The sequence below is a fragment of the Cimex lectularius genome, unplaced genomic scaffold, assembly GCF_000648675.2.
Source record: "Cimex lectularius strain Harlan isolate CLEC.00 unplaced genomic scaffold, Clec_2.1 scaffold82, whole genome shotgun sequence".
Taxonomy (NCBI): Eukaryota; Metazoa; Arthropoda; class Insecta; order Hemiptera; family Cimicidae; genus Cimex; species Cimex lectularius.
The window spans coordinates 1,002,337-1,015,727 of NW_019392695.1; positions in this window are offsets into that span (position 1 = coordinate 1,002,337).

Genomic DNA, 13,391 nt, shown 5'->3' on the forward strand with positions numbered 1-13,391 from the left:
CTTCAGTGTGTCTTATTATCTCGCTCCAAATCACAACTACTGAAAATTATCCGAGCATGACGGGATCGAAGACGCACGGTTGGAACTTGTAACCCATGAGATTAGCAATACAATCGACGATCGGAAGCTCCTGGCCCAAACGCGGAAATATGGTCTTATATTGTGTAAACTGACGATGAATAATTCTGATGAAATATAATTACCCCTTTTCACTCCAGTAGTTCAAACGATCATTATAGAAATAGTTTACCCTTCGGTTATTGATGAAAGGGTTAAAACTAGTTTGTCGAGACGGGCAAAAGTTACCTTCTTTCCAATGGTTCGTTTCTGACCGAACACCTCGCAATATTTCTTTTCTGGCTAGAGTAAATGTGGCGGATGCGAGGGCGGAAGTTTTTCACAACACTACCTTCTCACTGATCATTCCGCTTCTTCTTAAGATTGCTTTTACTCCTTTGCCCTTCTCCTCTTCAACTTTTTGAAAAGATTTCTTCCCCTTCTTAATTGGTTTCAAAACGGGGGTCGCCGCTTTTCAACATGTTCTCGCCAAATTTCCGTTCCGTCGGTATTGAAATAAAATAACTCGCAATCCAGTATTTATGTTTTTTTTAACGTTTAAATGTTGGTGGCTTATAATATACAACCCGTAAACTCGAACCGATTTGGCACAGATACGTAAGATTTTATTTAAACTTACGAACTCTGAGGATGTGTACTTCAAAAGACAAATGACCGACAACAGACAAATTTATCAACAACCCTTCACGCAGATGACTCCTAAATTTACCCTTCTTAACTTCTTTGGATCCAGTTCCCATCTCCTCCATAAATTTATAAACAAGACCAAAACGCGGTGGAATAATACCACAGGCATGAGGCTCGAGAAGAGACAATCCGCAAAACTTACAAAGGAATTACAAGAAGGTAACCGCAACCGAACCAGGATTCTGGTTGGACTCCTGACAGGGTACTGCCACCTAAAAAGCACATGCACCAGATAGAAGTACAGGCTAGGAGAAACACTGTGCAGATATTGCCAGAAAGAGGAGGAGACCGCAGATCACATTTTATATAGGTCTATGTAGGTGCAGATTCTTGCAACTAGGACAGGAAAGCCACAAGCAAGATCCTGCACTAACGAGCTGCTGGCCTGAATAACAACCTGAAGCTGGCCAGTGAGTTATAAAAAAAAGGAACACAATAGATCTACTTGGGTCGAGGTCTATCTACTTATCCTTATCCCTATTCCTATCCCAGTCTTTGGATTCAGTTCCCACCTCCTCCATAAATCCATAAACTATTCCTGCCATCATATTTATGCAGTTGACTCCCATATTTACCTTTCCTAACCACCTCCACTTGTAAGCAACAATTCTAAGAATTGAAGAAGACTTGAGCTCAATTAGCTCCTGGACCGCTAAAAACGGCGTTAACGTTAACTTAGAAACGTCCCACTCTTTGGATGTACACTGTCCATCAGAAAAAAAAACCGACCACCTGGTTTTTGTAATAAAACACGACCAACTTTGGAAATGCATATTTTCTCAGCCTGTTGTCACATTTTTTAGAAAATTTGAGGATGAATAAAATGTTTTTTTAGATGCTTTCCTAGCTTCCGTGGTTTATCAGTAAATTCAAAACTTCGGGAACATATTAATTTTTACATTTTTTTATAAAAACTTCAAATTGAACTGTGGGGCAGGAAATCGTCCTCGCATCTCGTTTTGCATCACAACCGACATTCTCCTTACTTCCGTCTGCGTACTGCATAGTCATATTCCATGTCAAAATCTACGTTCACAAACACCATAACCGGATGCAGCCAAAGAAATGAAGAAACTGGTCTGTCCATCTCAGAGCAGTCTTCCCCTCGTATTTGTGTATCAAAATGTGTATATCAGCAGTATAGATTGTAAAGAGGGTTGGTCGTCGGTCCCTTGCGGAACGCCTACTGTGATTGGGTTGATACTTGAAAAATCTGTGCCGATTCTCACTTTAAACCGGCGGATCCGAGAGGCTTCAGAACTTCTTTATTAACTTGAAAAGTACACCGGGTCCGTAACGTTCACAACTACGAAGCAATATTTCTTGTTTTCTAACGCTGAGAATATATTACATAATTAACTCTTTTTTTAAGTGAGTTGCGATCATTAGAAATGCGAGGAGGCGATTGTTTGGATAGGCCTGTGCAGTGGATAAATAATTGGGCCAAGGTAGAGCGTGACGTTTTTACAAATGTGCGTTTAAGATGAATTATTTTATATGGCATTCATTGTTTTCAAGCCGGCTGTTTCAAGAGGGAATGCTTAAATCAAAGTCCTCTTTCTATTATAACTTGCTAAAAGAGAAGAATCACGTGGTAACATAGGTTAATTAACCAAATGCAAAAATTAGGAAAATCAGACAGTTCCATATTTCAGGTGTATATTGATTTAATTTTTGTCTCTGTTAATTGCCCCTTCATAAATATTATTTTAGACCAAATAAATAGAGTCTCAATATATCGTCGACTTTAATGATGGTTCTTATAGATTTTCACCGTTGCCGGGCAATACTGGATTAAAGGGCTATGTGAAGATGATACTCCTCACTCGTATCATGATAAAAAAATCACCTGCCCTTCTGCATTGCGTACAAAGACATACATCATGTTTCACACGAAGAAGTATTACACAAAACACTGACGTAAAAGAATGAAAATATTTCCATAAATATTTTAATTGATCCAGGTTGAATTTTTTAAAAATAATTATTCAAAATTATTAGCTATACCCGGCGATACCTAATGATAATGTCATTTCCCCTCGCTGGAGAATCTAAGTTGTAGTATTCGTGTTATTTATGTTATCATTGCACTGGCCTTTCAACCGGAACGATTCTCACTCCTCGATGTGCTGATCCTAGGGTTGACACCTCAGAGAAGTTCAAATACTCAGTTATGCGGCTGGGTCGCTAGGATTCCCCTTAAGCCATATGCTCAGGAGATTGTTGCTTCCTGCTCAAGGGGCTTCGACAGCTAGATCCAGATTTCAGCCCCAATATGATTTAGCCTGTTAAATATGATTTAGCTTAAAACTAACTAATATCTCTAATACAATTGCACAAATAAATACATTCACACCTATTACAATTAATTAAGGATTTTAGTTGAGATAAAAAAGTCAAAGGCACGAGCGGGATTCGAACCCACGATCTTCGGCTAGATACGCCGCTGTTCTACCACTTGAGCTATCGTGACCTTGATCCACTCGGACACTAACTTCCCATCTCAACACCACCTTTTTTTTAATTTTCCCTCCTTTTCACACCTATGTACATTGCACTCATTCTAATTATTCAATGGGGTACTCGATTTTCCTCCATTGACCTACACACAATAGTAATAAACTAATCTAAATTAGGAATCGATGGAGGAATATCTACGAATATCTAGTACTCCATGGGAGAAAAGCTACTGTGCCCGAAACCGTTTTTAAATTCGGCGACTCGCCTACACGCTCTCTGTAACGAGGCAAGCATGACAAGTTTCTATTATGTGGACACATCGAGTAACCTATCTCTTCATAGGGGCATCTGTGCGGGCATAATTCCATGATGCAGGAGGTTTGTTTGGCGTCATCCATTCTAGATAACAAAGAGTATTTCTTGGGTTTTTGAATTTGGCATAGGATTTTCCACCTGGCACATATGCATCTTTATAAACTTAAACACTTCCTACTCACCCTTATAACCCTAGATTGCAGGGTACAACATAACTCACAAATCAGACAAAACAAGGCTGAGGAGAGCATTCAAGTCCCATCCTGTAAACCATCTACAGTGAGTTTCATCATCACTATGACGACACGGAAATTCTGTCTCGAACCCTAAGCAACGTTCAACAACTAAGAACACCTTCAGTTTATCAAATTCCGGTGCAAAAAGGTGGACATGTCTGAATGAGGATAAATGTACCCAGTGTAATTACTTTGAAAAAAAATCTTGTTTTCTACTGTACATTAACAAGGAGCTACCGACGTCCACACTACAACTATACCTGGACAGACTGACGTGGAATCCATACACATGACTTAAAAGACCAGAGCTCCTCACTCTTCGAGTGACTACGCCCACCCAGTTCTTTGGGAATCTCTTATTCTTCGGTTCCTCGGTTCTAGTGCGAGTCGTTGTGTGTTGGGGTGGGGACATCACATAAATCTAAAAAACAACGCTTAAGGAATGATGATGATGAGAAGAATAATAGAAAGCAGGGAATTGTATTCTCCAAGCACTGCAACCATTTGGCTTGAACTTTTCCTAGTTCGACTTAAACTATTCGACGAAGCTACATCCCAATGATCCAACAGTTATCAAAGGGCGAAGTATATTAGACACCCCAAATATTACAAGTTCCAGCCATATCCACCTTTAACTCCCGCCCCTTTGACAGCACCTTTGATGAAGATAAGTATGATACTAGGAATCGGAATTTTGGTGTTCTTCAAGCACTTCAGGCTTTTGGCTTCAATTCCTTCCTAATTCCTTAGCTTACAATTAGTTCGATTCACTCTTCCACCTTCCAATCCTGAGGAATCACCACATTGCCGGCTATTCCACTAAGCTCCATCCTTATGGATACAATAGTTCTCAAAGGGTGCGGTATATTAAACACCCCGAATATTATCTACCTTTAGCTCCCGTCACTTTATTTGATATCTTTGATGATGATGAGAAGGATACTAGAAAGCGCCACCTTTAACTACTGTCCCTTTGATTGGTATCTTTGATGATGATGATAACATGGATACTAGGAAGCGGGGGTTTGGTATTCTCCACGTACTCCAGCCTTTTGGCTTAAACTTTTCTTAGCTCTTTAACTCTGTTAATTGCTCATTCTTTCTTTTAGCAAGTATTAGGTTATTGACTGCCATAGCTGTCTTATTGGTCGTCTAGGTTATGGCTCCATTTAGTTGTTGCTTCCCATTCAAGGCTGACGAGAGTGGCACTTTCGTCCTCCACTTTGCATTACCTAACCCATAATGGGTCATCATTGAATAAAACTCCCTTGAATTTTACCATGTCTAGCTGTAAGGAATACTTCGTACGGAACGCTCTGGACGGTATGCCTCACTTGTAAAGCCTGGGTCATCGCTCATGCCAACCAATAGGCTGGCTGCTGTGTACGTCTGATCGTTCATCCGATTGATCAGGTGCAAAGTCGGAAACCTTGCAGCGGTTGATGTCCTTAACAAAAAAAGCTTTGATAATTATGGCAAAAACTATTACGTTCAGATGAAAACTACAAAATTCAATAAATAATTTATGCTTACCGTTTATTCGTAAATACTTCTAAATTATATTACACACAGATTATTAAGACAGATAGTACAGTTTATAGTGTACAGTAAGACAGATTGTAGTTCCCCTCTCTCAAAAAGAATTTTAAGACTTTTGAACAGTAGAACGATATTTTATAGCTACATATAAAAATTATACCATAATATATAACTAACAACATCTGTCTAACATATATCTGTAAATTATAACAAACAAATAAAGTCGAAAATGCCAGAACGGTTTGCTGTTTTCGAGAAGGAATTATCTGTATGTCCCGACTGAATTGCAATGGATAGACAAAGTAAAATCAATTAACTGTTGCTGAACTTCTCATCCGCCAATGGGACAAACTTTAACTCGTAGAGCTCAAAAACTTCGGCGCGCGATATTGTGTTCCGACTGTTATTCTCATCCCGTTTCCTAAAATGCCCAAAATAGAATCGAGGTATTTTCTATTTTATATATACTCTTAAATAAAGCTTCTTCCTACCGTCCAATCAGGCTACAACATTTTTTTTCTAACGATTGACTCCGAGACAAAAATTCTTAAAATTCTGCACTCCTATGCAGATAGGATTTTATTGTGGTTGTCTACATAATTATCTTTATTCTTCTTTCAAGATTAAGTGGGCGTTCCTGAAGGATCTATTTTGGATTCTACGTTGTGTTCTACTGTTCCCCTGGGGAATAACCTAAAATTAGATCATTTCTTTTCAGTAAACGAAGGCACTTGCTTTCTTGGATAATAAGGGCTGAACTTGGCTGAATCAGACAAATAGCACCTTCCCAAGCATGCCCCCAAGGATGAATACTATCGCCACTTCTATGCTTGTTAAAAGTATTGACAATAGCTCGTGTACAACCATTGAAATAGCAATTTTTAGAAGTCGGATAATAAGCGTTGAACTTGGTCATCAGACTATACAAATAGCACCTACCAAAGGATGTCCCCAAGGATGAGTATCATCGCCACGTCTATGGTTGCGAGTAGTGGATGACCTAATCACAGAGACTAAGATACCATGGATGCTAATCTTCTTTAGACGTCCGTTTATTTTTCAGTGTCCTGTTAAGAATCCTGTTAGTATTCTCAGTTTTTTCCTGCTTCTTTAATACATTCTGGTACCTCTTTCCTTGCCAGGTTTGTTAGGAGGTTGTTGGATTGTTGGTGTCAAATGAATGAGTTCCATTGTTCCCTCATTTTCGTTTTATCTTCCTGTCTGAGGTGCTCATTGATAGAGTGCTTTCCTATGCCACAGAAGGGGTCGGGTCCTTTCAGCCGTATAGCAGTCCCTCATCCTGCAAGGGCATCCGCTTTCTCGTTGCCTTCTACTCCTATATGTCCTGGGACCCAGCAGAGACCGACTTTGTTTGTTCTGCGTACCTAATATGTTTGATTTGGTTTTGCAGTTCAACACGATCTTTGAATTAATGATGTTTGAGCATAGTGTTTTGATGGCTGTTTGGCTATCTGAGATGACAGCTATGTTCTTGTTTTTGGTACCCTTTAGTCAAATTTAACTGAGTACATTCTCGATTGCGTAGACCTCAGCTTGGAAGATAGTGGCGTATTTTCCCATGAGTTCTGAGTATTCCGTACCAGGACCTGCACCTCCTAGTGTTCTAGATCCATCTGCGTGCTAAAAAATGGTTGCCGTTCTTAAAGGAGGTGTTTTCATCTCGTTCTCATTCTTTTTTGGTACCTAAATTTATTTGGAAGTCTTGATTAAATTCAAACATGTTCATGTCGTCCCTTGGAGCGATGAGTTTCGGATGATCATTCATTATTTTGTTGCTATATCTCCATTTTAGTTTTATTCCTGTTGGAGGTTTCTCTTTACTAACTACTGTTTTCTGTGCTGTCCTCGTAATCAAGTGGTAAAGGGGAATTAATCCAAGTATCTTTTCCATATCAGCTGTGAAGCATGTTCTCATTGCTCCAGTTATACAGATGCATGTACCAAGTCTCTGTATTTTCGAGAGTTCTCTTCGTTTGTATTTTACCGGCCCAGGCTATGGCATTATGGAGTATATCCAAAGCAGGGTTTCCAGTCTGCATCCCCAGCTTTTCCTGCAATTCTTCTGCACACCATTAAGGCTCGTGCCGTTTTCTTGATAGTGAAGCCGATATGTTCCTTAAATTTTGTCTAGTGTAACACCTAACTTCTCTCTTCATTTCTACCACAGTACTATTGGGTGTTATCTGCCTCATGTGATCCAGTTTTCTTTTCCGTGTAAAGGCGACAAAGGTTGTTTTATTGGGGTTAATCCCTAAACCAGCGCTTTTACACCATTCATCTGTGATTTTTAGCCCTTCTTGGATTATATCACAGAGAGTTTCTTCAAATTGTCCCCTGGCGGTCAGAACTATTTCATCTGCATAACCCTTACACTTTATCCTTCTGCGATCCAGAGTTTCAAGCAATTCGTTAACCGTTAGGCTTCAGAGGTGCTAATACCCCTCCTTGAGAGAGTCCTTTGGTTCTGCTAACTTGTATAGTGTCATTTCCTATGCTTGTCTCAGCTTTCCTGGTGCACAACATTTTTCCAATCCAGCTAGATGTGCAATGGTCTACGTGTTTTTTCTCTAGGGAGGCCTTCAAGGATGCATGGGGCGCATTATCAAAGGTTACTTCAATATTGTCAAGAAAAGCGCATTTTGTTGTTTCCTTTGCTTCCAGTGTTTCCCTCAGGTCACTGGTTAACTGGTACAGAGCAGTTTCTGTTGATCGTCCTACTTCGTACGCATGTTTACAGTGATGAAGTGGTTTGTCTATCAACACTGTCATTCTTTTAAACCGATGATTTGGTATCAATCATAAGGAGAAAATTTGATGACACCCAATCGAATCAGATGCATAACGCCCTAAACATTATAGAAAGATGATGTGAGAAATTTGGCTTAAATGTCAACCGTAAGATTCGGTAGGGTCTTTTTTTCCTGAGCTTCCACACTCAGAACGAGAAAAAGGAAGCTAAGCTTAAAAGCACCCACTCTAATATATGGAGCTATAACTAAAGAGACTAGCCTAGGTACCCTTCACCAATGAGTCAACCGGATAAGTCATACTGGCAACATAAAGCCAATTCACTATTAAACATTGACCAGAGATTATGCAGCAAAATATGGAGAATAAAGCCCAGGTTATACACTTCAACAGTCATATATGGAGCTATAGTATGGTGGCCAAAAGCACAGGATACTTGACGATGTATACTTGTCCTACAACAGCGCTGGAAACTGCGCGCTCAATCTTCCACCTTTACACATTCATGTACAAAGCGTGGCTCTCAACAGTGCCAACTTTCTAGAGAGAATTAAAATAAATAAGATGGCTATAACAATTTACATATAATAATAATTTATGAATCGCTCAAAAATTAAGGCAAAAGAACTTCCTCTCGAAAAATTTTTTAATCTATACCGGCCACCGCTCTCTTAACTACCTCCTAATGGACAAAGATACATAGTGGGCAAAGTAAAAACAGAAACATACCAACTCTTATACCTAGAGAAGTGCGCGCAGAGGCACAAATTTTGTGATAAAAAGCGCATTTTCCAAGCTATGGTGTTAATCATGATGGGTTCCACAAGAGTCCTACATTGGCCGCAATGGAGAAAGAGATGAAATCCATACTTCTTATCCATTTTATATAAGAAATGTAACCTCCGTCGATAAACATATACAAAAATACTGCAAAAAAAAAAGGAACCCCGTAAATTGGATTGATTGACTTAGCGAAAGTTTCTAAGGCAACTTCCTGTAACACTTTTATGCTGCAGATTAAAAATGCGTATAGTTGATACAAAACCAGAGTTTCTCTCGTCGTACTATTGTATAACCCTAAGTTTAACAAAAGGAACACCCACCACTTTCTAGTGGTTGATTTGGAGATATTCTCGTAGGGTAGTTCAGACAGAAATATATAGATTGTACTCCCATCCGGCCGATCATATTAACAAAAATGATTCAATCCACCACCGTTTAATCGTAATTAATGAAAGTCATTGCTTCGATTAATCACAAATAGCTTTATTCCAGTAAGATTATTTACACCATAAGTACGTACAAAGTTCATTGGTAAAAAAAGCAAATAATTTAATACAAAGTGTTCATAACTATGATCATTGGAATCGTCAAAAAGTAATAAAAATCATAGATGAATCTTTACTCATCTTAATTCTATGGCTCTTAAGGCGCATAGTTTGATGTAAAATGTAAAGATTCTGTGATTTGGTATGCAGCTTTTATCCTTGAAACTCATTTTAACTTCAAATTAACCCTTCTTAATTTCAAATTAACCTTTTTAACTTCAAATTAATCCGTTTTAATTTTAAAACCTGAAGAAACAGGTCCATGCATTTCTTTTGTAAGAATTCTCGATAGGAATGCGGGCAAAATTCACCCAATGAAACTAGGAAAAATATATTTTTCTACATCCTCTGAGTTGTGTAACGAAATTGTTAACATGACGGGTACAGGCCGAAACAGAAACAAGATAGAATTTGAAACTGCGTGTGCAGCAAATTCCTTCATTTAACTAAAATCCTGAAGAGCTAGAACCTTTGCGCTTATATAAATTTTTTTATAAATAAAAGGGGTGTCATACTAAATGTGGATACTGAGAAAATTGTAGAAATACTTCAATCTCCGGTTAAGGTTAAAAATGTTGGAAGAATGGTTAAAACAGTTACAGAAAATATGATGACCAAGTTGATAAAGATAGGTAGATTTGACGCTCACTTTCATCCGGAAGTCGTAAAATTGTATGATATGAGATGCCGTGTTGACCCATACATTCCACCGGTTCGCCAATGCCGAAACTGCTTTAAATTTAACCGTATACAAGATCAATGGAAAAGCAAGCAAAGATGCGAAATTTGTAGCCAGAGTCATGGAGGAAGTTGTGCAAAGGAAGTGAAATGGAATAACTGCTCAGGAAAATATAAACCATCAGATAAGTCTTGTCCAGAATTTTTCCGAGTTCGGGCAATAAACGGAACAAAACTACATCTAATACGTTATATTGTACAATTACTAACAACAAATTTAACCTCCTGGAAAATTTAGCAGAATATACAGGACTAGAGGAAAGCGATAATCCCAACGTTAATTCTCATTCTCGTAAAAACATTACAGGAAACAAAGCCGGACAAATACTGTAAAGTATACAACTTAAAAACCACAATACAACACAAATATCACAAAATACACAAATATTTATCACAAGCAAAATTAATTATTATTAAGGAGACTTATCGATGGGTAAGCACCTCCTAACAACTTTCATGTTTAAAATTATATGTTGTATGTATTAGCATAACTGTAATGTACTAATATGTAACACAGATTTCTAAAATTAAAAAAAATAATAATTTTAAAAGTTCTAACGAAAATGTGAATATTTAATATATTTCTGTGGAACGTGCAAAACCCGTCTTTGATGTAACCATCATCCCCTTAAGCAACCTATCGTCCTTAAGCCCCCCCTCATACTACAAAAATGCTATACAAACACAAACACACCTAAAAAGTGCCATCTGATAAACTCCATAACATTCTGCCAATTATTATTTGGAGATCGTGAGATGCGGTCTGGTGTGATGTAGGTTTTAGTAAAATATTTTCTTTATCGTGCCAACGTTTCGATCTTTATTGAGATCATCTTCAGTGCCTGGGAAGTACCTTAAACTCTGACTGGCCAAAATTCATATCCGCCAAGGAAAATTTTGCCAATAATCTAAAGGTCGATGAAATAAACTATAACACTTTTGTGGAAATATCCTGTGGTGCCTGCATTTCAGAAATCAAACAAGGCCGACCGAAAGAAAAGAAATTGACCAAAGAAGGTGGACAGCGGAGTGTAACAAAGGCATGACAGCTAGAAAATCGGCATTGAACAAATTCAAAGCGTCCTCGTCTTGAGAAAACTATATTGCCTATAAACGGGAAAACGCAAACATGAAAAAAACAATTTTAAATGCTATAAGATATTCATGGCGGTCATTTTGTCCCTCGTGTTATTCAAATTAACCCTTTTCTATTCATAGTAACCATTGTTTTTCTTTAATTAACATTTTTTAATTTCAAATTAACTTTTTTAATTCAAATTAATCCTTATTAATTTCAAATTAACACTTTTTAATTTCAAATTAACTCTTTTTAATTCAAAATAATCGTTTTTAATTTCATATAAACCACTTTTTATTTCAAATTAGAACTTTTTAATTTTAAACAACTATTTTAAATTTCAAATTAATCAGTTTTTAATTTATTTAAAATAAGCAGGAGATTGTATGAAATATAAGGATGTAAAGTAAAATTCCCGTATGTTTCAGAAATTTTTTTTAAAATATAAAATAATTAGGCTTTTATAACATTTTATGATAATTAATTCCAACTAAAATTTAAAATTACATCAAATTTAATATAAAACCCCAAATTTTTCTATTATTAATTCGATATTGTTTTAGTATAAAACAATTTTTTACAGATCATTTATTATATATTTTAAACAAATGACCGTGAAATTAATATTCGAGACTTTTTTTAAAGATAAAAATTTACACACCTACATTTGATCGACCAAGTTTGTGTTACAAAACTTGAATTAATATAAGAATCATGTTTTTATATTTAATTTTATCTAAAAAATTTTATTGTAATTAATTTTCAAATGGTATTGAAGATGAGTATCAATTTTAAATTTTGAAAATATTCCCATATTATAAGAAAACCCCATTCTTTTCATGTTTATTTTTATATCAATTTTAATTTTAATGGTAATTAATTTTCATATCGACTTCCTTTTTTCACGAGGGTATTGCAACTACGAGGATATTTGAACTCTCGGGGTGTTAGTGTTTTTGAAAAAAAAAGCCCATCTGTAATTATGAGGGGTTCAAATGCAGGGCCGCTGGATTCGAACCCGGCACCTTAACCTTACAGTGACGAACGCCGTGGCAACGCCTAAACCGTTGCAGCCACCGACGAACCCCTCTAAAAGCCTTTAAAAAGTGTTTTGTATTTACTTGTATTGTAATTACAATTAATTAAGGTTTTTAATTGAGATAAAAAATTCTATGGCACGAGCGGGATTTGAACCCACGAACTTCGGCTAGATACGCCGCTGCTCTACCACTTGAGCAGCTATCGTGACCTCGATCCACTCGGACACCAACTTCCTATCTCAACCCCACCTTTTAAGTTTTCCCTCCTTTTTGCCATTTTTCAAACTCAAAAGGTGGGGTTGAGATAGGAAGTTGGAGTCCGAGTGGATCGAGGTCACGATAGCTCAAGTGGTAGAGCAGCGGCGTAACTAGCCGAAGATCGTGGGTTCGAACCCCGCTCGTGCCATTGACTTTTTTATCTCAATTAAAAACCTTAATTAATTGTAATATATTAATTGGTCAAGCGGACCACGAAATTAGTGAAATTAATAATAAATTTGATAATGTATTAATTAATTAGTTTATGAACAATTATTATTTCATATTTTAAAAAATCTGGAAGTATTTGAAGAACATTTTTTTATATTTAATTTTACATTACTTTTAATTTTAACTGTAATTAATTTTCATGTGGTATTTGAGATAAGAATCAATTTTATATTTTCAAAAAATATTCAAATATACAGGAATTTTACTTTTCATGTTTATATTACATGCCATATCCTAAGATTTTTTAATGCTTTAAAGGAAGCTAAGAAGTGTTAATTTCTTGGTTATCTTAAACTTAAATCGAGAAACGTCTTTCTGCTATGTGTGGTGATGAATCTGTAATTGCAACGTTACCGACCAGCTTGGCGTACTTGCCCTCGCTGGGTTTGTTTGTCAGACTACTGAAGTAGACGAAACGTGTCTGACCTACCAAATCACTAAGTATAAGCAGACCAAAATGATCAGAAACGATCAAACTACATCTTAACCAGCCCGCAAACTCCAAAAGGAAATCTCACAAATATGTTTACAATACGGCAGATTTTTGGGTTGGAAAAAAAAATATTGAAAAATTATTAAAAAAACCTTAATGAATTGAAATACAATACAATATAAAAGTTGAACCTGTATTTTC